Here is a 25,549-nt window from a genome sequence, read left to right as displayed (position 1 = left end):
AAGTAATGTGATAGATTATATAGTTTCTTATATTTAAGGACTCTATAGTCATGGGGTCTGTTCCACTGATTTGCCAATGTGGTGTCAATATTTCACCTCTCTAACGTTCCATGACGTACAGTTACATCGTGGAGGTTTGGGGTTTGCACAGAGGAGGTACGGGAGCCAATCCTACTCCATACAATTCAGGTGTTGGCTGTTTCTTATAACTGACACCCGCCCACAACAGCTGCAATCAGCACTCCCGCTGGTCACGGCTGTTAACCCTTTATATGCCACCATCAATTCTGTCCAGGGGTCCCAATGAGATCATGGAGTGCCATTTGGTTGCCCTGGCAGCTGGTGACTTTCTGAAAGCCCCCTGGGCTGCCATAATAGATGGTCTACCAAGTCCCGCTTGTGGCGTGGCCTGATAGATTGTATGTCAGACTGTAGTATGTAATACTATGGAATTACATGATACTGCAGGGAAGAGGCGTAACTTGAAGCTCCTGGGCCCCAATGCAAAACCTAGAACGGGGCCCGCAACTATAATGCTTTATTCACAGTACTGGGTTCCCTATATGGAGAAGAGAGGCCTTATGGGCCCCCCAAAGCTCCTGGGCCCGGGTGCAACCGCATCCCCTGCATCCTCTATAGTTACGCCCCTGCTGCAGAAGCAATCAAACCAACACAAGTTAATGAACCCTATTGGGATGTTAAAAAAAATGTAAAGATCGGTATAAAAGTTTTATTAACCGTGTAAAAATAGAAAGGTAATAAAAGGTTTTACCTCGCCCAGTGAACTTTGATCAACCCAAGAAAAAAATGTAATAAAAAAAACGATCAAAAAGCTTTTTTTACCCATTTTACTGGACTAAAAAGTTTTTCAGGACATTATGTGGTGCATTAAATACTACCATTGAAGAATACAACTCGTCCCGCAAAAAAACAAGCCCTTAAACCTCTAGAACTAGAGCTACGTTTATGGATAAATAATAAAGGGATGATTTTTTAAAAGTGGGAAGTAAAAACTCAAAATGAACCATAAAGTGTCCCCTTTGTGGCTCCTCTTTGCCACCACTGAGGCCCCACTAAGGTTAACTTAACTTAGTTCTGCATTGACTGCAATAACCATCCTGGAACGTAGTCATGCATCATCACCTGAGTCTTTCTCCTGCTTCCTGGATACGCTATACACAGAGTCGGGAGGTGATGCTGCATACAGATCTATGCTGTATGGGAGGGGGATGGTTACTGCAGTGGCTGCTGAACTAAGTTAAGGTATTGGAGCCGGAGCCCGGCTGTGGGAAGAGGATGCGGGACATTTGTCATGCTTCCCAGGATGGCGGGATATTTGAGAGAAATGGCTTTCAGAGAGTTAAAAAAGTAGCAGCAAGTGTAATAAAAAAGAAAACACCCATTGTTTGGCACTTTTATCACCCACCACTACAGCGCTATTTTTCCCCTGCCAGTGGTTATTACTTTTTCCACGACCCTTGAGTCAATGCCCCACCCTATAGAGAGGGAAATTCTTCCCAAATTCTTGCCACTAGAGATGAGTGAGCATACTTGCTAAGGCTAACTACTCGAGCGAGTAGTGCCTTAGTCGTGTATCTGCCTTCTAAAGATTCGTCTCTAAAGATTCGGCTGCCGGCGCGGGTGACAGGTGCGTTGCGGCGGTGAGCAGGGGGGGAGAGAGTGAGAGAGAGATCTCCCCTCCGTTACGCCGGCAGCCGAATCTTTAGAGACGAGTGGGCAGATACTCGACTAAGGCACTACTCGCTCGAGTAGTTAGCCTTAGCGAGTATACTCGCTCATCTCTACTTGCCACCCATTAGCTAAAGGTTGGACTCTAAGACCTCATGTCCACTGCGGAATCCACATTCAATTTTGCCCATAGGAATCCATTGGCCATCCGCGGGCAATTAAATTGTAATTTGCACCCGCGGATGGCATTTTAATTGATTTGTGTTTTCTCCCGCACGTGAGAGAAAATGCAGCATGCTCCATTTTCTGCGGGTCTCCCGCAGGCTTCCATAGAAGCCTATGGAAGCCGTCCGATCCAGCGGTACACCCGCAGCTGAATTTCTGCTCTCTGGTGCGGTAGAGCAAGAGTTCAAAAAGAAAAAAGAGTGCACGGCGCATGCGCGGGGCACGCTGCCGGCATGCAGAGCGCATCCGCCGGGCAGAGAGAAAGAAGATCCAGCCGCGACGGACAGGAGCCCCCAGTGTCCGGACAGGTAAGAAAAATCTATTTTGAGGCCGGGAAAGGAGGGTCCCGCTGCGGGAGTCTGCATGGAGAATCCGCGTGGGCCCGAATTTCCTAGTGGACATGAGGCCTAAGGCTAGGCCCCTTCTCTACAAGGCCCTTGGCACCCGGCAGGTTGCCTTTATGGCACATACACCCTTTAGGGCTTTTGCAATTTTTGTGCGATGCATTTTTAACATTAGAAAGTCCAATTAACATCCGCGTTAAAAAAACAAAGAAGAAAGACGCAAGTGTGCCGGAGCCCTTAGTGTGTGCTGATTTTCTTACCCTCCATCATCTCCCATGGTTTGGTATTTTCTGTGGCAGTCTTTATGTTTAATATGAACCTGACTATTTTCGTATGGAAACCATGTTTTTTTTTTCCTCCAGTTTTTGAACTGACCTTGATTAACCTTACAGACGACTTCCTCCGCTGTGGAGAGAAACGCTTGCAGCTTTTGCCTGTAAATTGCCTGGTTAAACAGCACAGGAGTTAATGCACTCAGCTCACTTCTTCAAGAAATGGCCCAAAGTAAATAGGCAAGGGGTAAAGTTAAAAGACATTTCATTGCTTGCTTAAATCCATATTTTCTGTCAAGCATTATAGGAAAAGTCTTGTTTTTAAAATTTAACCCCTTCAGAACTGTAGGGTTTCCTCATTGGTTTACCCTTCAGGGCCTGATATAACACGGTGTATAAATCTTTTTATACCTTATGTCACAAAGAAACAAACATACACCAGGAACACTTATCTATTACCATTCCGATCTGGAAGGTAATACTTGTGACTTCTGGCATGGAGGCTCTAGTACTGCAGCGGCCTGGTGCTGGGGAAGATGGAGGGGTAGAGAACTTACTCTGTCATGGGTGGCTCTACCGTCTTTTCCTCCTAGGCCGAAGGTGTAGTTGTCCCAAAAGATCCGTAAATAACACCTGTGTAAGGGAACTGCTTGATACCTGGTTGTCTTCGTGACACCAGTGCCCCTTTCAAATGGTCAATGTAAATAACAGAGTCCAACTTCATTTCTCTTCTTCATTACATCTGTACTCCCCAAATCCACTTACTCAGTCTCTCTCACCTGCACTAGTTAGTGGAGCAGATGTACGGAGGAACCATGTACACGCCACTGCCGACTCCAGGAAAACAGCTTCTCCTTAACGAACTCTCCCAAGGAATAGCATTCCGTGACAACAGGGGTGTGCCCAGGACACGGCACGGGTAAGCTCTAGGCCTACTGTCTCCTCACATGACTCTCTTCCTCCATCGCATCTCCCCTCTCCAACCACCTCCTTTCACATCCTTCTCCCGACTACCCCTCTACTACTCAACTTCTGCCCTAATCACCTGACTCATTCCACACATGCGCACAACAGGTTAGGACAGACAAGACACATAACCAGACTAGACTGATACAACACCAGACATTAGATATGTACCTCTTGTTGACATGTCCGGACCAATACACATCACATTACACAGTGTACAACACTTAACAATGCCAATATAACAAGCACATATACACTACAGAGAAAATACCAACGTACTCTCTCTGGGCCACTACAGTACCCTGTAGGGCCGCCTCTAGCTTGGATGCAAGATATGATACGGGTGGGTATGTAGGCTCTAGTACCCTGTTGTACCACCTGTAGCTTGGATACAAGATGTCATAAGGGCGGGCATGGAGGCATACAGGTTTGGGATGGTATCCAGTGTCATATGGGTTCAGATTTGCTGTAACTCAGCCTCCAAATCATGCAAACTCATAAGCTGTCGAGGTTGGCATCCCAGATGGTCCAATACATGTTCTATTGGTGATAAAGCTGGTGACCGGGCAGCCACGGAAGTGTGACAATGTTGTGGGGGCTCCTGTGACCCACTTGTGTGCGGACGAGCATTATCCTACTGGAAGCCTCTAGGAAGCCACCATGGGAGGAACACGTGTCTGCAGGATGTCCTGAACATATCACTAATCTGTCATTATCCATCGTACCACTACTAGGGGTGACCGACTGTCGTATGTGATGGCCCCCCAGACCATCACACTAGCAGTGGGGGAAGTGTGCCGCAAAGGCAGGATTGAGGCGCTCACCCCTAGGTCTCCAGACACTAACACGGCTATCGTCAGTGCCCAAACTAAAGCCGGTTCCACTCTAGCAAACCAGTTATGTAATTTATGACATAACTACAAACGGAGGCAACAGTGGGTGGGCGTTAAAGGTAGTACAGATAATGGTTGAGACCAAATATCTGGTGAGAACGGACCAGGTGGCGGCAATTCCAATAACGCGCTCCCTCTCAGACTCTGGTAACGGGGCAAAATCTCAAAAAGCTCCACACAAACAGAAATAGAGGTCACTACACACAAGGAGTCTCTGAGAGCCTTTTTATAGGCCAAGGGGGAACCACTTTTAGGGGCCTCAGGTGACAAGACCATCCATCTAATCACCACAACTCTAATAATTTGCATTTATGCCTGGGATGTAACTGCATGCTGAGTTTTGCAGCAAAATGGCAACTCCTTCTATACTCCCTTTTTCACAAAGAGTTTATGAAACTTTCACATTAGGGCACATTTATCAATAATATCATATGAAGGGAGAGTGAGTAGCTTATATGAGCCTATAAGACTTCTATACTAGTTAGCCCCCAATGCTCCTCTGGATTCCCTCTATAGTTCTCCACTTTATTTTCAGCCCTGATGCACCCTTTGCAATCTGGCACAATATACTGCCAACACCCTAAAGTAACAAATATGCATAGCTTTACCCTCTCTACATACAATATTCTGAGTACCCACATAAAATACAGCATCTGACAGAATTGGGTCTACCACAGTACTCCAGCTGAACAGTTCCCATAAATTTCAGTTTGAGCCCTCTTACATTGCAGCCAGGGTTCCCCTAGCCAAAGGGTTGATCTTAATTGTAAGTATACCCTTACACTTGGACAACAAACCTATTGCTATGTATAGCAAACAACCCATAGCAGGGTTTCTTTCAGACTAGCTTCTCTAGCCCTATATCTAAATACTCTACCCAAGGCTGAATGGCTTGTTGGTGCCCGCACTGGCACCCAGCCAGCCACCAGTCAGCTCTCCTCTTGCTACATCTCAATCATATACCCCGTTTCCCCATAAAAAAGCTCTACCCTAAAAATAAGCCGTACCCTGATTTTTTGGGATTTTCAGGGAGGCTTGAAATATAAGCCCTACCCAACAAATAAGCCCTAGCTGCATTATATTTTTAAAAAACCAAAACATTTCCCAGGAGGCTCGGTCCAGGTCCTTCCTGCTGCTGTCCGGAGCTTTGATGGGCTTCATGCAGTCCTCGGACGCCCACAGAAGATCACTTCTTCGTAACGGGATTCATAAATCCTACCTCCAGGGAGCGATGACATTGATTGGCTGAGAAGCGCCCGAGATCCAATCAGAGCCATTGCTTCCTGGAGGTCAGATTTATGAATCCCATAACCAGGAAGTGATCTTCTGTGGGCAGCCGAGAGCTGCAAGAAGCTGCAGAGCTCCAGAGAACAGCAGGAGGACCTGGACCGAGCCTGCTAGGTACGTATAATAAGACCTAATGCCTCTTTTGGGGCAAAAATTAATATAGGACAGGGTCTTATTTTCGGGGGAACATGGTAGATACGTGCTCTATATGCGCCATGTCTTCATCTATGAGTTTAAAGAAGACCTGTCAGGAGATAAGGTAAGTGGGCTGGCTGCATGGCTCTGCAGCCGCGACCCCACTGATTATGTACCTTTTTTTGTTTTTTTTTCCCATGCTCACCAACTTTTACCTGTTTTTTTTTAAGGTCTGGTTCCTGCCAGTATCAACTTGTCGAGTAGGCATTCCGCATTGCTCCTTGGTAATGGGTGATGCTGGATTTGGCTCACTATGAGTATTGGGGACTGCCTACTTGACACAGCGACAGTGCCAAGAGCTAGACCTTAGAAGAGCCCAATCGGGCATATGGAGATGAGCTGAAAAAAAACAAAGATAGAGTCAGTGAGACCGAGGCTGCAGAGCTATGCAGCCAGTTTTGCTGGCTTTCTCTCATGACAGGTCCAAGATTAGAAAAACATGGGTGCTTTGTCCAATGTCTGTCCATAGGTTGGACCTACCTGGTGTTGCAGCTCATCTTTATTCATTTCAATGAAGCTAAGCTGCAATACCAGACAAAACCCATTGAACTGTGTGGAGCTGTTTTTGAAAGAATGCAGTCTTATTTTTCTAATTTTTGACAACCCCTTTAAGGTCCCTCAGGGACCAGTCACACTTTCCAAATATTCGTCTCTGCTTCCTTCCTCAGTGTTTCACCTCTTATTTTTTTAAGTCCGTATGCCACCCTTAAAAGCTGTCATTCTTTCCAGTATTTTCACAATATTATCTCACCATTACCTCATGAGTCAAGAGAAAAAATTGGTACGAGAGTTCCCAAAGCGAAACATATATCATAGTAGGCTTTTTGTCATCCCCCATCTGCACAAACACAGAGCCGGTCTGTGATGCTAGACATCTGGATCTCCAGCTACTCATCCGCCCAGCAGCCCAATGCTGACAAACTGGTTTATTCACGATTATTTTTACCTCAGAACTGGCTTTTTTCCATCAGCCTTGTGTTGAGGAGAACGCCAACTTCTACGTTTTTCGCATACTTTGACCGGCCAACATTCAGGAAGATGGATATTAGGTGAACTGTACATTTTTGATCTTTTAGTCCTCGACTGGTAGTGAATAAGGCAATCCAAAAACATGTTTGAATGACCTGATAACACATTTTTAGCCTTGTCTATGGCCACATTAAGATTAATGGGGGCTGCAATCTAATTTTTTAAACCAAGACCCCACCTGACCCCCACCCCCTTCCACATTTGTTTATGTACAGCAATGTTTCCAAACCTTGAGGCACACCTGAAATATTTGTTTTTACCTCGAGGAACATCTACCCAATAGTTATTATTAAAAAGGCAAAAAATGTCTAAAGACACATTACCACCACAGTATAATTACACCCAGAGCTTCACAAGCCCTCCTTGTCACAGTATAGTCACATCTAGAGCTTCACCATTGCATCTAGCTGTAATATAATGACATCCTGGGCTTCAGCATCCCTCCCTGCTGCGGTATGATCATGGATGGCATGGTGATGGCATGGTGATGAAAGATGGAGACAGAGCCTCCTGGTAGAGTACTTGCAGTGATCCACGAATAGAGCTTCTTGGCAACTCTGTGTCATCTTTCCTCCTTAGCTGTGGCACTGGCTGATGGAAGGGCCTTTTGATAGTAGTGCTCCTGGCTGCATCACAGAATAGAGAGGGTAGGCTTACCCATGTTGCTCAGGTCACTGCCTACAGTGTAGTGGAGGAGGGCAGAGCATTGCTCCCCCTCTGCTTTAATTTTGTCAGTTCCCTGGCAACCTGACACATTGAAGTATAGCCCATGGGAGTTCCACTGCTGCATTCTGCCCGCCACCATTACACCATCCTGCCAAATATGCCAATTCTGAACAGGTGGATGGTAACAAAAATACGTGATGTTATAGCAAGCTTTCGGGATATCGCCCCCTTCATCAGGCTGACCTCACAAACAGGAGAGGGTGAGGCTTACTCGTTGCACTTAGACCACTGGTCCCAGAGGCTGCACTGCTACATTGTAGAGGGAGAAAGCAGAGCATTTCTCCTCTTCTATAATTCACCATCCCTCCCCGCTGCAGTATAATCACACCCAGAGCTTATCTATCTATCTATCTATCTATCTATCTATCTATCTATCTATCTATCTCCTATCTATCTATCTATCTATCTCATATCTATCTATCTATCTATCTCATATCTATCTATCTCTCACACATTGCCACTGTTCTGCATTTTGCTGCTCCTGTGTAGGCTGTCAGTTGAGTGTTTTGTATTTTAGTTTTCAGATTATCACATTAGATATTTTGTGTTTGAAATGTGATATTAGCACGAGTGTTGATGGAGCATCTGCTTAAATTGTCAGGCAATTTGTCACCAAGGCACAGGATTCCCCCGCACAGAATGTCTGGTTTGCATACTGCAAATACTAAGTTGCTAAGAATTGAGGAGATGAAGAATGGATGGCATTACTAGTGCTGCTGTGGAGTGTAAAAGCACCTTTTTAAGGTATATACTGTGTATTATATTGAAAAAAAAAAAATTATATATATATATTTTTTTTGGGGGGGGGGGGGGGGAGGGAAGGGGAAAAAACCCCAAACAGCAATTCCACTATTATTTTGGGGGGTTTCTCTTTTACAGCAGCTTACAGTACATATTAATTTTCTCCTGCGGGTCAGTACGATTACGACTATTCCAAATGCATTTACTTTTTCTGTTTTACTATCATTGCACAATAAAAACCTTAGTGTAAAAAAACCTATATTAATAAAAAAATTGCATTTGTGAAGCCTACTGTGAGCCATAACTTTTATTTCTTTGTCCTTGGAGCAACTTAGGGTTTTTTTGTGGGACCAGCTGTAGTTTTTATTGGCACCATTTTGGGTTACATACATCACTTCCTTATGATCACATTTGCAGCGGACTGAACAAAAGAGCAGATATTAGGAGGACCTTAGGAGGCAGTGATCATACTATCCTTGAATTTTGGATAAAAAGGGGAGGAAGACCTAAGAAAACTGAGACCTCAAGGTTGGATTTCAGAAAGGCAGATTTCAATGAACTCAGAAAGAAGAAGGAAGAATCCAATGGCTGGATGTTCTTAAGGACAGAAATGTCCAAGAAGGTTGGGAAATATTGCGAAATGAGAAGGAACAATGGGAACCATTTAAAGAAAGCAGAATGGATGAACACAGAACCTGCACACCTGTTAAAAACAAAGATGCGATTATCAAATGAAAAGAGGGGAGAAACAGCATGTATGCAAGTACTTGCATACAAATTGGAGTAATTAACCAGAGCCAGCATGGGTTTGGGACAAACAAGTCATGCCAGACAAATTTCCTCCTTTCATCGTATCACCGACTGCGTTGATCAGGGAAATGTAGTGACTTTAGTAAAACATTTGACAAAGTATCTCATACTATACTTATTGAAAAAGAATGACCAAATATGGGATTGACAAGGCAACTGTTAGGTGGATCCACAACTGGCTGAGTGATCGTACTCAAAGAGTGGTCATAAATGGCTGCACATCCCAGTGGAAGAATGTATCAAGTGGGGTACCACAAGGCTCTGTCGTAGGCCCAGTGTTGTTCAACATTTTTATAAATGATCTGGAAGACGGAATTATTAGGAAACTGATCAAATTTGCCAACGACACAAAGCTAGGAGGGATAGCTAACACTAGGGAAGAGAGGGAAAGTATTCAAAAAGATCTAGAAAAGCTTGAACAGTGGGCTAGAAAATCAAAAAAGCACATACAGAATGGGAATAATTGGGCTAAGCAGCAGCACATGTGAAAAAGACTTGGGTATACTAATAGATCACAGACTGAACATGAGTCAACAATGTGAAGCAGCAGCAAAAAAGACAAACACAATTCTGGGATGTATTAAGAGAAGAATAGAGTAACGTGAGGTAATTATTCCCTTTACTCTTCCTAAGGGCTCTTGCACACTTGCGTTTTTCTTGTGCCTTTTTTCACGCTATATCACTGCGTTTTTTTCACGCGAATGTAAAAAAAAAACTAATCGCACAAAGATCGCAAAGCACAAACTTGCGATGCATTTTTAACATTGGAAAGTCCCATTGACAATCGCATTAAAAAAAGCAGCGATATCGCTAGACTAGAAGCAATGGGATGAAACTGAAAGGGAGGAGACACAGATTAGATATTAGAAAAAACTTTCTGACAATGAGGGCTGCTACTCACTTGCATTTTTTTAATGCTGCAATATTTATAGCGATTGTCAATGGGACTTTCTAATGTTAAAAACGCATCGCAAGTTTGTGCTTTGCGATTTTTGTGCGATGTTTTTTTAACATTAGAAAGTCTCATTGACAATCGTGTTAAAGAAATGCAGCGATATCGCAGCGCTAAAAAAACGCAAGTGTGTAAGAGCGTTGAGGGCTCCTGCACACTGGTAAGAGCGATATCCTTCTGGAAGTCCTGAATGCGAGGCATTTCCACAGGGAAACAGCCTCCCATGCCTGCAGGGTAATCTCCAGCTGTGGCTGTCACAGCCATGCAGGAGATAGTGATCTTCTCCCATTGTTTCCAATGGGGCCTGCGGTAGCAGTGCCAGCCCCATTAAAATCAATGGGAGATACTCGAGAGGAGTCTCCATGACAAGGATTTTCGAGGGGGGGCGGGGAGCATTAAATGACAACTGAGCACTGCCTCTAATTGGTCACAGTGCTCAGCCAATCAGGGGCAGCACTTTAGGAGACGGGGATTTGCAATCCCTGGCCAGAAGAACAGCAGAAAAAGAGTGCCGGGACCAGCAACAAGATGCGCCGGAGATGACAGCGCTAGTAGGGTGATGTATTCTTATTTCATTTTTTTGGTCTACAGTTATTGATTATTTTCGGGGGGGGGGGGTCTTACTTTTCAAGCCCACCGCTCCCCCGAAAATCCCTATCGCGGAGACTCCCCTGCCACTGCTGTCACACCAGTCTCAGAGGATCGTGATCCTCACCCATCGATTTCAATAGGTATGGCGCTGCTGCCGCCGGCTCCATTCGGAGCAGTGGGCAAGATTGCAAAAAGAATGAACATGCCACAATTTTGTTTTAACGTTGCATCGCAAGCATTAAAACATCGCAAATGTGCATGGAGCCATTCGAATGCCATTGGCTTCATAATTTTGCGATTTCCTCGCCATTGTGAAGCCACCCTGAGGGTGATCAACGAGTGGAACAGGTTACCATGGGAAGTGGTGAGTTCTCCTTCAATGGAAATGTTCAAACAAAGGCTGGACAAATACCTGTCTGGGATGATTTAGTGAATCAGGGGGTTGGACCCGATGACCCTCGAGGTTCCTTTCTAGACTACCATTCTAGTGGGCCTCTGTGCGATGAATGTGCCTGCATCTTCCTCCAGAAAAAACAAACACACACACATATGAATATATAACACGGCAGCCCCAGATAGAGCGGTTCAGCTTTAGTATACCTCTAATTAATGTATCCCCACAAAGTAATAATGTGTGCTTTGTGGCCCTAATTAGTAATAGTGATCACTCTCTGGCCCAATTAGTGAAAATACCCCCTCTGGGCCCCCGTTAGTAATTGTTAAAAACTAAAATGAAATGGAATGCATCTGTAGCTTTCTGCTTACATCTGTTTTACAGCATTTAAAGAAGGTGCTCGTTCTTGGATGAGTATGGCTCGGAGGTTGGCACTATTGCCTTGCAGTGCTGTGGTCCAGGGGCGTAACTATAGAGGATGCAGGGGATGCGGTCGCACTCAATCCCAGGACACTTAGGGGGCCCATAAGGCCTATTTTCTCTATAGAGGGAGTTTAGTAGTATGAATAAGGCATTCTAGTTGGGGGCCCTTTTACAGATTTTGCATTGGGGCCCCGAATTTTCAGGTTACGCCTCTGCTGTGGTCTTAGGTTCAAATTGCATCAAGAGCAACATCACCTACAAAAAACTCTATACAGACATCAGCCTTGGCCAGATTTAAACCTACAACTCCAACTCTGCAGGGCAACAGTGCTAGTTTCTGAGCTACCATGCTTGTGCTTCTTTCTGTCTTTCTCTGGAGGAGGAAAAGGAGAACAAGAAACATAAAAAGTTCATGCTGAAGTTGTCTTTGGTCAAATTTGAACCTAGGACCCTAGCAGAGCAAGTCAACACTGGTAATGACTAAGCCACCAAGCTTTTTCATTCTCCTTCTTCATCCTTCTTCAGGGAAGAAGCAGAAGAAACTGAAGAAGGAGATGAAGGGGAAGAAGGATACTAAGAAGAATACATTTTTCTGCTTCTCCTCCACCGGAGAAGGAAGAAGCAGGAAGAGCCTTGATAGCTCAGTGGCTAGTGCTGTTGCCATATATCACTGGGGTTCTAAGTTCAACTATGTCTGACTATGGAATTGTAGGTTCAAATCTGTCCAAGAGTTAATGGTTCTATGGAGTTTTTCAAAGTTGATGCTGTCCTTGATGAGATTTGACCCTAGCATTGCAAGGCAACAGTGCTAACCACTGACCCGTATTCAGTGAAGTGGATCCATCTGTATTCCATTTTCAAACCTGGGAGCAAAAGTGCAACAGTCTGTGCTTTCGATCCAGTGTAAAAAAAACGTAATGGAGACAGAAAATATTGAAGACCTTCCGCTTCAATACATTTCTATTGGCTTGAAAATAGAAATGTTTTCTTTCCATGTTACTGTTCCCATGACCGAACAGAAAAACGAAAATGAAAATGCTGTGTGGACGAGCCTTAATGTGTAATAATATGTGACAGTGGCAGGTTGATACATTGTAGTCATCGAATGTTGCAGTAATGGAACATCACCGCCCTCTAGTGGACACTAAAAAAATGTCACACATGAGTGATGTAAATAAAGCCTAAAGTATGCTGGAAAGTTCTGAAACTTCTGGGTGCTTACATTTTCCCCCACTTGAACATTTCTTCTTGTCATCAATGAATTGAAGTTGTTTCATTAACATCCAGAAGCTGGCAATCCACCCCGACCGAGTCCTATGGATTGAGTTGCCATTAGTAACAATCCTGGGCTTCAGATTTATCACTCTTAATTACACTGACACATTGTAGCAAAACCTGTGGCTATTGTAGTAAAAAAAGCTGTGTGAAAAAAAGTTTGCTTGAATGTAAGTCATGTAAAATTCACGTCTATGAGATTGGACAAAGCCAAAACCAAAGAAGAACAGAGATGACCCCCAAAAAGTCAAGACCAAGCCATGAGGTAGGCTACCTATATCAGATTTATGGGGGATCTGACTCTTGTCACCTTCTGCCCCCACAGTGACATCACTCTGAATAGAGCACTGGCAGAGCATGGACGGTCAGCGCTCCATTAATTTCAGTAGGAAATACCCGAGCGGGAACCACTTTGGTATCTGTGCAGTCCCATTGAAAGTGGATTGAGTGTTGGTACGTTTGCGTGACCAGCATTTTATTCAGTCCCCTCCTCACTGCGGGGGTGGGGTGGGGCAATAACCCTGCAGTGAGGAGGACAGGGGACCTCTGATCTCAAGATTGGCGGGGATTCCTGTGCTGAGACCCCACAGATCACACCTTATTCTGTAGATAAAGAATAACTTGAAATTCTGGTGCAACCCCTTTAATGACCTCAATATTACTAGTGACCCCCAAAGAGTAAGCATCAACCGGGCAGCAGTTAGTCCACCCAGCGCGGTCACTTCCTGTAACTGAACCTGTTCTGGAAGCCCCCACTGTACTCACAGAGGACCATGGACTCCTCTCCTTTCCCCGTACATTTAAGAACGGAGACACCCGGGGAGGAATTCTGGATTCTCTGTTAGTACAGTGACAACTCCTGGTATGGAACTTCAGTTAGGGCTCATGTACATGGGCGGATTTCGGATGTGAAATCCACGGCGGTCGCCTGCCCCTGGATTACGCAGCACTGTCCGTCCATAGCATACAATAGGGAAGTGACTTTTCATGTACGAAAAATTGCGGCATGCTCTATTTTAGAGCATTTTCTGCACAGACGGCTTCCATTGAAGTCAATGGAAGCCGTCCGATCCATGGCCCTTCTGCAATCATTATTGCGGAAAGGCTGCGGAATCCATGTCATCGCCTAGCGACAGTGCAGGGGAAATCTGTATTCTGCATGGGCACTGGTGCACCGACGGCCCATCCGCAGTAAAGAAGAAAGGACAGGTAGGCAGGGTTGCTGGCAGCAGGCACAGGCGGATTCCTGGCAGGATTCCCCATGCGGAATCTGTGCATGCCCATGTGTATGAGCCCTTAAGTGCCCTGGTACTCCAAGAAAGTAATTCTTTTTCCCAGCTTTTAATACGGATGGTAAAAAATAAATACCAGCACCAGCTCTGAGGACAAATAACCGGCTGGGTCGTGGTTTACTAGCCTGGTGGCAATCCTAGTTGCACCGGAATCCTAGATAAAAGGGCGGAAGCGCTTCCCCCCCTATCCTGTTGGAGGCACGGGTTTTAATTTTTGCCCCATCTACTGCCAAGTTGTACAGACCTGCCATAGACACTAGACCCTAATGCCAAATACAGCCATGAAGACTAGTCCATAGACTAATATATAGCCAGCACTGTTGTACTGCCTGAGCCAAGATAATCAGCTGTCACACAGCAATAACCTATGAAAGATTTTAGGCAGCGGAGGTATCAGGATTATCGGAGTAGGGTTAATGGTGTCTGCAATGATGAAAAGATGGAAAGCAGTCCATTTTAAAGCTCTCTCCATGAAGTTAATACTGCATGGAGCATTTCATAAATTCCACACCTAGTAATACTAATATTTGAATAACAATTTCCTTCTAAAACTTGATCCTTACATATGTAGCAGGAAAGTCACACACATTTGCATGTTCATAAATGACCTTTAGTTTCCCAGAGCAGCAAAGTACATTTTACATCTCATCTGAGACCTTCTACTTAAGACATAATGTAGCCCATTTATAAGACCAGGAGGTAGCCAGACATGAAAGAAAACATTTGGGAAGTTTCCACAACTTTACACATAATCATTTTTTTTTCTCAGCCTGTGTCCACATCCATAAATACAGTAGCTCGTGGTCCGTGGCAGCGACAGGAGACATGAAACAGAGCAGGTCTTGTGCTGTCTTATACCGCAAGTATGAAAATACATTCTACATGGACATAATAGCAAATAGTGATGTCCAGTGGAACTCTGGGAACACGTACTTCTAGTAATTTTCCACAAAAGTGTAAAAGGAACACTGTATGTAGTCTTCCTCAGCTGCTCTTTTCTTACGCTGAAGAAGAAGCATTCTTCTCTCTAAGGAAGGTTATACAGAACTGCATCAAATAATGCATCATTCTAATAATTAGCCATAAAGCTGCCACACAGTGTCCATATAATTAGCTTTACACGATGTCCAGAGTCCAGATCTAGGGCAGTTACTTATGATCTCCTGTCTCTAGACATAGAAACAGAAAATTGATGGCAGTGAAGCTACTGTCAATATACTTCATAGCTTAGGGAAGTGAAGGAGCAAATATCAGTATCTTCAGGGGTCTAGGGTGGTCAGGGCATTAAAGGGGGTTAATGTCAGTATCCCTGATTTAGCGCAGTAAATGTCAGTATCCCTAGTAGTATAGATCAGTAGAGGACTAATGTCAGTATCCTTGGTGGTCTAGGGTAGTAAAGGAGTTACTGTCAGTATACTGTACATGGTGATCTAGGGCCCTAAGGGGGTCAATGTCAGTATACCTGGTGGTCTAGGGTAGAGATGAGCGAGCGTACTCGGAAAAGCACTACTCGCTCGAGTAATTTGCTTTATCCGAGTATCGCTGTGCTCGGGTCTGAAGATTTGGGTGCCGCTGCGGCTGACAGGTGAGTTGCAGCGGGGAGCAGGGGAGAGCGGGCGGGAGAGAGGGAGAAAAAGATCTTACCTCCGTTCCTCTCCGCTCTCCCCTGCAGCTCCCCGCTCCGTGCCGGCACCCGAATCTTCAGACCCGAGCACAGCGATACTCGGATAAAGCAAATTACTCGAGCGAGTAGTGCTTTTCGAGTACGCTCGCTCATCTCTAGTCTAGGGTACTTGTAGTAAAATGGTTACTGTTAGTATAAATGGTGGTCTAGGGCAGTAATGAGGGTAAATACAGTATCTTTGGGATCCTGGGCAGTGAAAAAAATTATGTTGGTATCTCTGGTGGTTAAAGTTAGTATTCTTGGTAGTTTAGGGCAGTCAACTGTTAACGGGGCTTTCCAGTTGTAAACCATTGATGATCTATCGACAGATTAGGCAATCAGTAGTATATTTAAGGGGACCTGCTCCCTGGGATCCCCTTTGATCAGCTCTTCAATGGATTAGTATGCTTATGCACCATCTGCAGGAAGCAGAGAGCTCCGTTCTCACTGCAGTGGCCAAGTTTGGTATTACAGGTAAACTTCCCAATGAAGTGAGCTTTATGTGCAATACAAAGCCTGGCACTGAAGTGAGAACAGAGCTCTCTGCTTCCTGCCCAAATCAACCCAGTACACAAGCAGACTGACCCAACAAACAGCTGATAAGAGGGGGGTCCCAAGTGGCAGATGCTGCAGATAGACCATCAGTAGTTTTAAAGCTGACAACCTCTTAAATGCCACTATCCCTGATGTTTTAGAGCACTGAAGGGTTAATGTGAGTATCCCTGGGGTCAAGCACAGTAAAGGGATAATGTCAGTATCCCTGGTGGTGTAGGACAATGAAGGAATAATGTCAGTATCCCTGGTGGTCTAGAGTAGTAAATGGGTTAAAGGGGATTTATGGTTTAATGCTATTGATGACGTATCCAAGGAGAGGCCATCAATAGCAGTTTGGCTGGGGTCCTAGGCCTTTAACTGATTTGAAGGTGTGTGCTGCTGACCCGAAGGCTTAAAATGCTGTCTGTTTGAAAGTGGCTAGGTATGGTTGTGCAGATCTCTCCAATTCATTTTAATGGGAGCTGTGCCTGCAATACCAGGCCACTGCACAACGTATAGAGATATCTGCTCTCTGCTCAATACCCTGCAGCCATGTCCATCTACTGGGATGACTTATCTGACACCCAGACAATGTTCCCCCTTCTCTCTACATGGCACAACTCGATCAGGAGTTCTGGTTGCATAGCGGGTGTAATGGAGAATTCTACACCCTGTCCTGCCACTCATCTGCGAGACCAAAGGCTACTTTTAGTTTGCGTCCTACTGGGTATCTCCCCATTTAATGCATATACTACTCATCTCTGTGACCTAGCCTTTCAGGGGATTTCATGATGGTCATTTGAAGGTCCTCTCCATCCAGATAAGTAGATAATGCTGGACATTCTTGTGACTCTCTCTACTGAAGTCTACAGGAGTGGCTGGTTTTGCCGTTTTTTTATAACTCCGTTAGACTTTGATCTGGAACAGTGGTTTCCAAACTTTTTTAGCCATGGAACCCTTTTTGAAGCAAAAGTTTCTTGTGGAGCCCCAAAGTGCAGAGGGTGTGGTCAAGAGAGGGGTTAGGGGCGGGGCTTATCACAACATATGATTTTTACCTCCATCGTTATAAAAAGGACAGGGCCATTTAATAAAACAAACAAAAAACCACAGAGGAACGCTGGAGCGCTGCAGGGGCTATTGATAAACATTATATCTAAAATCAACATGCCGCAGAATTACATCCCGCTCCACATATCAATATCCACACGGGTTTTGTGCAGATTTTTTCCATAGTGTGTGGATGAGATTTTCAATATCTCATCCATTTTGCTGCAACAGCTACTGTAAATTCCACAGCAAATCTGCCCTGTGTAGTAATAGTGACCCCTATTGCAGCCCCAGTAGTTATAGCATCCCCTATATTGGCCTCAGTAGTAATAGTGACCCCCCACAGTGGCCCCAGTAGTAATGGCGACCCCAACAGTAGCTCCAGTAATAATACCGTCCCCTATATTGACCCCAGTAGTAATAGCAATCCAACAGTGGCCCCAGTAATAATATTAACCCCACAGTGGCCCTAGTAATAATATTAACCCCACAGTAGCCCCAGTAGTAATAGTGACCCCCACAGTAGCCCCAGTAGTAATATTAACCCCACAGTAGCCCCACTAATAATATTAACCCTTCAGTAATATTGACTCCACAGTAGCCCCAGTAGTAATAATAACCCCACAGTGGCCCCAGTATGCATCACTTTTGCAGCTTATGATCCGCAGTGCATCTGCAAATACATTTGCACATGCACTGCAGATTTGAAGGCTAAAATCAATTAGGGAGGTAGGGAAAAGGCTGGGAGGTGGGATGGCAGATTTTTTCTGCGCAGATGATCCGCGTGCATCCAAGTATCCTGTTGTACCCCCTCTAGCCAGGATACAAGATGTGATATGGGCAGAATGGAGGCTCTAGTACCCTGTTGTACTGCCTCTACCTTGGATACAAGATTTGATACAGGCGGGCATGGAGGCTCTAGTACCCTGTTGTACCGCCTCTAGCTGGGATACCAGATGTTATACAGGTGGGCATGGAGGTTCTAGTACCCTGGTGGTACCGCCTCTAGCTTGGATACAACATGTAATATAGGTAGGCATGGAGACTCTAGTGCCCTGTTGTACCACCTTCTAGTTTAGATACCAGATGTAATACCGGTGGGCATGGAGGCTCTAGTACCCTGTTGTACCGCCTCTAGCTTAGATACAAGATATGATACAGGTGGACATTGAGGCTCTAGTACCCTGTTGTATCGCCTTTAGCATGGATACAAGATGTGATACAGGCGGGCATGGAGGCTCTAGTACCCTGTTGTACCACCTCTAGCTTGGATACAGCATGTGATATAGGCCGGCATGGAGGCTCTAGTACCCTGTTGTACCACCTCTAGCTGGAATGCAAGATGTGATATGGACGGGCATGGAGGCTCTATTACCTTCAGGTGGGCATGGAAGTTTTAGTACCTTGGTGGTACCGCCTCTAGCTTGGATACAAAGTGTGATATTGGTGGGCATGGAGGCTCTAGTACCCTGTTGTACAGCCTCTAGCTTGGAAACAAGATGTGATATGGGAGGGCATGGAGGCTCTAGTACCCTGTTGTACCACCTCTAGCTTGGATACAAGATGTGATACAGGCGGGTATGAAGGCTATGGTACCCTGTTGTACTGCATCTAGCTTAGATACAAGATATGATACAGGTGGGCATGGAGGCTCTAGTACCCTGTTGTACTGCCTCTAGCTTGGATACAAGATGTAATACAGGCAGGCATGGAGGCTCTAGTATCCTGTTGTACTGCCTCTATTTGCATACAAGATGTGATACAGGTGGGCATGGAGGCTCTAGTACCCTGTTGTACCGCCTTTAACTTGGATACAAGATGGGATACGAATGGGCATAGAGGCTCTAGTACCCTGTTGCACCGCCTCTAGCTTGGATACAAGATATGATACAGGTGGGCATGGAGGCTCTTTTACCCTGTTGTACTGCCTCTAGCTTGGATACAAGATGTGATACGGACGGGCATGGAGGCATACAGGTTCCATATGGTATCCTACAGCATATCGGTCCACATTTGCTGTAACTAGGTCTATAGATCATGCAAACTTGTAGGCTTTCAAGGTTAGCATCCCAAATGGTCTATTGGTGATAAATCTGGTGACCAGGCAAACCATGGAAGTGTGTCAATGTTATGGAGGCATCCCAGATGGTCCCATACATGTTCTATTGGTGATAAATCTGATAAATCTGGTATCCTGGTGGCCACCAGGTAGCAATGTTGTGGAATCCTGTGACCCCCTTGTGTGTGCGGCCGAGCATTATCTTGCTGGAAAATGCTTCTTGGAAGCCGCCATGAGAGGAACACATGTGGCTGCAGGATGTCCTGAACATATTGCTGACCTGTCATTGTCCATCGTACCACTACTAGGGGTGAACGACTGTCATATGTGCTATAAAAGACAGTATATGGACAACAGCACAACCAACAATTAAAGCGGGCACAACCTGGCCACAGGTGCACGATCCCACAGCGAATCCGGACCCGAGAATCCACAAAGGTAAGTCCACAACTGATAAAGAGATGGATCAGCACTCCAGGGTTGTCTTTATAATAAGAGCATCTTTATTCCTCAGTATAAAACACTGTAACGTTTCGATCCATCCTGGATCTTTTTCAAGCATGCAGTGAATGCAGACCGCACTTCAATATATACAGCAGGACATCTACCAAAGACCCAATAGACATTCATTAAGTCAAAATTTACCACCCCACAGATCGTGATTGGTCCAGGATCATGCAGCTCAGCTGTTAATTATAATTAATAATAGCCACACCTAGGCAAAAATATACATGTGTGTAAGAGACTTACCGCAAAGCTGGCATGCCGTGCACCTCGGCGTTCCAAATCTGTCAGTGCGCATGAGCAGAGCAACAACCAATGAGGACTCTGCCCTTACCAGCACTCGGCACTACCTGATCCTGACTCCTTCCCAGAGGGACAGACGCAGCCAGGGCCAGAGTAACACTGCAGGCCACCTGGGACAGCCCTAGGATAGGGAATGCCCATTAAACAAGATAACAGGGGTTGTAGTTGTCACGGGTGACGCCACCGTTCCTATACTCACCAGTATGACCCTCGGCGGATAATAAACTCTGACTCAGACAGTTTCTTACTACCACGGGTCCTTAGGAATGGTTAGATCCCGGAAAACTTTATCTGAAAACTTGGAACAATTATTACAAGGCAGTTCACTTATAGACTTCAGAGTGCAGGTAAAAGGCTAGTCTTCAGAACATCGTACCTCCACACAGCTCTCAAAGACACATGCGTGTGAACAGTGATTATAATCTTGCAGTACCTCCACCCAGTCTGGAAGACACGTAGGTGTGACAATTAAAGGGTGTACCTCTCCGCGGTGATCTAGGCTCGAGACGGCCGCATAGAAAAGTTAGACAGTGAAGTAGTACCTCTGCACTGGCCTTTAGAAGAATATTTTCTTACAATTGGTCTCTCTCTCTCTATGGGGCTCACTCCATTAACATCCAAACATACTTGGCACAGGAAATCTCTCCTTCTCCTCCAAGCTTCAGTACATGAGGACTAAAGGTGTCCCCATGCACCTAGACCTCCTGAACAGCAACACTCCTAAAGGCATGGACTCCTTCTCCTGCTCTCATTCACTCACCTCCTTCTCCTGCTCTCATTCACTCACTTTTATACCTTCTCTCACACCACATGACAGAACAGACTGGATACATTTACATGCAGGCTTTGGATTTTATTGAACATTTAACCCTTCTAGTGCTGCAGCTGTGCAACACACATACTGGAAATGACAAGACAGGTTTGCACGGTGCATCAACATAAGACAAACATGTATGACATTTATGGAGGGGACCAGGATGATGTCCTGGCTGGGCCACTACATTTGCATATCTACCTGAGATGTAACTCTATGCCGAGTTTTGCAGCAAAACGACAACTCCGTCTCGGTGCTTCATTTTTTTTAAACAAAGAGTGCATTTGCCTCTTCCCTGGTGACATACAAACTGCATGACTCAGCAGGGGACGACAATGAGCAAGCTCCTGAGAAAATTAAAGGGGTTTTCCAGGACTCCAATATTAATGACCTATAGGATAGGTAATCATTTGATCAGTGGGAGTCTGCCACTTGGGCTCTCCACAGATCAACTGCTTGAAGAGGCTGTGGCACTTGGGTGTACATACTAGACACAGTGCTGTACATTTCTTGTATAGCAGTTCAATCCCATTCACTAAACTGCGAAGAGGCCGCAGCGCCCTGGTCTTTTCAAACAGTTAATTGGCAGGTGCATCCAATCAGGATGCCCCACTGATAGGGTATTTAGTAGAGATGAGCGAACACCAAAATGTTCGGGTGTTCGTTATTCGGAACGAACTTCCCGCGATGCTCGAGGGTTCGTTTCGAACAACGAACCCCATTGAAGTCAATGGGCGACCAGAGCATTTTTGTATTTCGCCGATGCTCGCTAAGGTTTTCATGTGTGAAAATCTGGGCAATTCAAGAAAGTGATGGGAACGACACAGCAATGGACAGGGCAGGCGAGGGGCTACGTGTTGGGCTGCATCTCAAGTTCACAGGTCCCACTATTAAGCCACAATAGCAGCAAGAGTGGGCCCCCCCCCCTCCCAACAACTTTTACTTCTGAAAAGCCCTCATTAGCATGGCATACCTTTGCTAAGCACCACACTACCTCCAACAAAGCACAATTACTGCCTGCATGACACTCCGCTGCCACTTCTCCTGGGTTACATGCTGCCCAACCGCCCCCCCCTCCCCCCCACAGTGCACACCAAAGTGTCCCTGCGCAGCCTTCAGCTGCCCTAATGCCTCACCACGCTCATGTCTATTTAGAATTGCGTCTGCCATGACGAGGGACCGCAGGCACACACTGCAGAGGTTGGCACGGCTAGGCAGCGACCCTCTTTAAAAGTGGCGGAGCGATAGCCCACAATGCTGTACAGAAGCAATGAGAAATAGAATCCTGTGCCACCGCCATCAGGAGCTGCACACGTGGGCATAGCAATGGGGAACCTATGTGCCACACCCTATTCATTCTGTCAAGGTGTCTGCATGCCCCAGTCAGACCGGGCTTTTTAATTCATAGACACAGGCAGGTACAACTCCCTATTGTGAAGTCCCTGTCGACCCACAGCATGGGTGGCTCCCTGGAACCCACCGGCGGTACACAGAAATATCCCATTGCATTGCCCAACACAGCTGAGGTAGTAATGTCGTGCTTAATGCAGGTGGGCTTCGGCCCACACTGCATGCCCCAGTCTGACTGGGGTTCTTTATAAGTGTACAGATGTAGTAAAAACTCCGTGTGCACCTACAGCATGGGTGGGTGCCAGGAAGCCACCGGCGGTACATAGAAATATCCCATTGCATTGCCCAACACAGTTGAGGTAGTAATGTTGTGCTTAACCCTTTCCAATCCAATTTGTATATGGTTTTCCTAGGGGGCTTACTCTTTTTCTGCCGTTATACAACGGCGCTATATGCTGGCTAAAGCCAGTACTGCATGAGCTGACACGTAGGATAGGCTCCGACAGCAGAGAGGCTGGCAATATACAGTAAGAGAACCCCGACGGACGTCTACCAACAACGGAGCTGTACAGCCTTAAACCCTAATGTCTTCACAGGTCACACAGTGGACTGGAAAGGGTTAATGCAGGTGGGTTTCGGCCCACACTGCATGCCCCAGTCAGACTGGGCTTCTTTATAAGGGGAAACAGATGCATTTATAATTCCCTGTGGACCCACAGCATGGGTGGGTGCCAGGAAGCCACCGGCGGTACATAGAAATATCCCATTGCATTGCCCAACACAGCTGAGGTAGTAATGTCGTGCGTAATACAGGTGGGCTTCGGCCCACACTGCATGCCCCAGTCAGACTGGGGTTCTTTAGAAGTGTACAGATGTATTAAAAACTCCGTGTGCACCTACAGCATGGGTGGCTCCCTGGAACCCACCGGCGGTACATAAAAATATCCCATTGCATTGCCCAACACAGCTGAGGTAGTAATGTCGTGCTTAATGCAGGTGGGCTTCGGCCCACACTGCATGCCCCAGTCAGACTGGGGTTCTTTAGAAGTGGACACATGTAGGTTAAACTCCCTGTGGACCCACTGCCTGGGTGGGTGCCAGGAAGCCACCGGCGGTACATAGAAATATCCCATTGCATTGCCCAACACAGCTGAGGTAACGTCAGCTGTAATGCAGGTGGGCTAAAAATTAATTTGATTACACTGTAGGCGAGGGCCCACAAAAATTGCTGTATCAACAGTACTAATGTACATCCCAAAAATTGGCCATGGCCAGCCAAGAGGGCAGGTGAAACCCATTAATCGCTTTGGTTAATGTGGCTTAAGTGGTAACTAGGCCTGGAGGCAGCCCAGTGTAACGAAAAATTGGTTCAAGTTAAAGTTCCAACGCTTTTAAGCGCATTGAAACTTATAAAAATTGTTCAGAAAAATTATTTGAGTGAGCCTTGTGGCCCTAAGAAAAATTGCCCGTTCAGCCTGATTACGTGAGGTTTCAGGAGGAGGAGCAGGAGGAGGAGGAGGAGGAATATTAGACACAGATTGATGAAGCAGAAATGTCCCCGTTTTGGATGGTGAGAGAGAACGTAGCTTCCATCCGCGGGTGCAGCCTACGTATTGCTTACGTATCGCTGCTGTCCGCTGGTGGAGAACAGAAGTCTGGCGAAATCCAGCCTTTGTTCATCTTGATGAGTGTTAGCCTGTCGGCACTGTCGGTTGACAAGCGGCTACGCTTATCTGTGATGATTCCCCCAGCCGCACTAAACACCCTCTCCGACAAGACGCTAGCCGCAGGACAAGCAAGCACCTCCAGGGCATACAGCGCTAGTTCAGGCCACGTGTCCAGCTTCGACACCCAGTAGTTGTAGGGGGCAGAGGCGTCACCAAGGATGGTCGTGCGATCCGCTACGTACTCCCTCACCATCCTTTTACAGTGCTCCCGCCGACTCAGCCGTGACTGGGGAGCGGTGACACAGTCTTGGTGGGGAGCCATAAAGCTGGCCAGGCCCTTAAAGACTGTTGCACTGCCTGGGATGTACATGCTGCTCGATCTACGCACATCCCCTGCTACCTTGCCCTCGGTACTGCGCCTTCTGCCACTAGCGCTGTCGGCTGGGAATTTTACCATCAGCTTGTCCGCAAGGGTCCTGTGGTATAGCAACACTCTCGAACCCCTTTCCGCTTCGGGAATCAGAGTGGGCAGGTTATCCTTATACCGTGGATCGAGCAGTGTGTACACCCAGTAATCCGTCGTGGCCAGAATGCGTGCAACGCGAGGGTCACAAGAAAGGCATCCTAACATGAAGTCAGCCATGTGTGCCAGGGTACCTGTACGCAACACATGGCTGTCTTCACTAGGAAGATCACTTTCAGGATCCTCCTCCTCCTCAGGCCATACACGCTGAAAGGATGACAGGCAATCAGCCGGTGTACCGTCAGCAGTGGGCCAAGCTGTCTCTTCCCCCTCCTCCTCATCCTCCTCATGCTCCTCCTCCTCCTCCTGTACGCGCTGAGAAATAGACAGGAGGGTGCCCTGACTATCCAGCGACATACTGTCTTCCCCCGGCTCTGTTTCCAAGCGCAAAGCAGCTGCCTTTATGGTTTGCAGGGAATTTCTCAAGATGCATAGCAGAGGAATGGTGACGCTAATGATTGCAGCATCGCCGCTCACCACCTGGGTAGACTCCTCAAAATTACCAAGGACATGGCAGATGTCTGCCAACCAGGCCCACTCTTCTGAAAGGAATTGAGGAGGCTGACTCCCACTGCGCCGCCCATGTTGGAGTTGGTATTCGACTATAGCTCTACGCTGTTCATAGAGCCTGGCCAACATGTGGAGCGTAGAGTTCCACCGTGTGGGCACGTCGCACAGCAGTCGGTGCACTGGCAGCTTAAAGGGGTTGTCTCGCGAAAGCAAGTGGGGTTATACACTTCTGTATGGCCATATTAATGCACTTTGTAATATACATCGTGCATTAAATATGAGCCATACAGAAGTTATTCACTTACCTGCTCCGTTGCTAGCGTCCCCGTTGCCATGGTTCCGTCTAACTTCGGTGTCTTCTTGCTTTTTTAGACGCGCTTGCGCAGATGCATCTTCTCCCTTCGGCTGGTCTTGGAAGCATCGGCGTTTTGGCTCCGCCCCCTTGTACGCATCATCGCGTAGCTCCGCCCC

General features: G+C 46.3%; 1 long non-coding RNA gene across 1 annotated transcript; it reads right to left on the bottom strand.

The window, feature by feature from the left end:
• Positions 1 to 12,764: 12,764 nt before the first annotated feature.
• On the bottom strand, positions 12,765 to 20,473 carry LOC136610411 (uncharacterized). Its single transcript, XR_010790077.1, has 3 exons — positions 20,414 to 20,473; positions 20,158 to 20,335; positions 12,765 to 12,851 (listed from the first exon to the last, which is right to left on the bottom strand). It is a non-coding gene; the product is annotated as an uncharacterized lncRNA (long non-coding RNA).
• Positions 20,474 to 25,549: the final 5,076 nt, after the last annotated feature.

The sequence above is a fragment of the Eleutherodactylus coqui genome, chromosome 2, assembly GCF_035609145.1.
Source record: "Eleutherodactylus coqui strain aEleCoq1 chromosome 2, aEleCoq1.hap1, whole genome shotgun sequence".
Lineage (NCBI taxonomy): Eukaryota > Metazoa > Chordata > Amphibia > Anura > Eleutherodactylidae > Eleutherodactylus > Eleutherodactylus coqui.
This window is presented reverse-complemented; position numbering and strand designations above follow the sequence as displayed.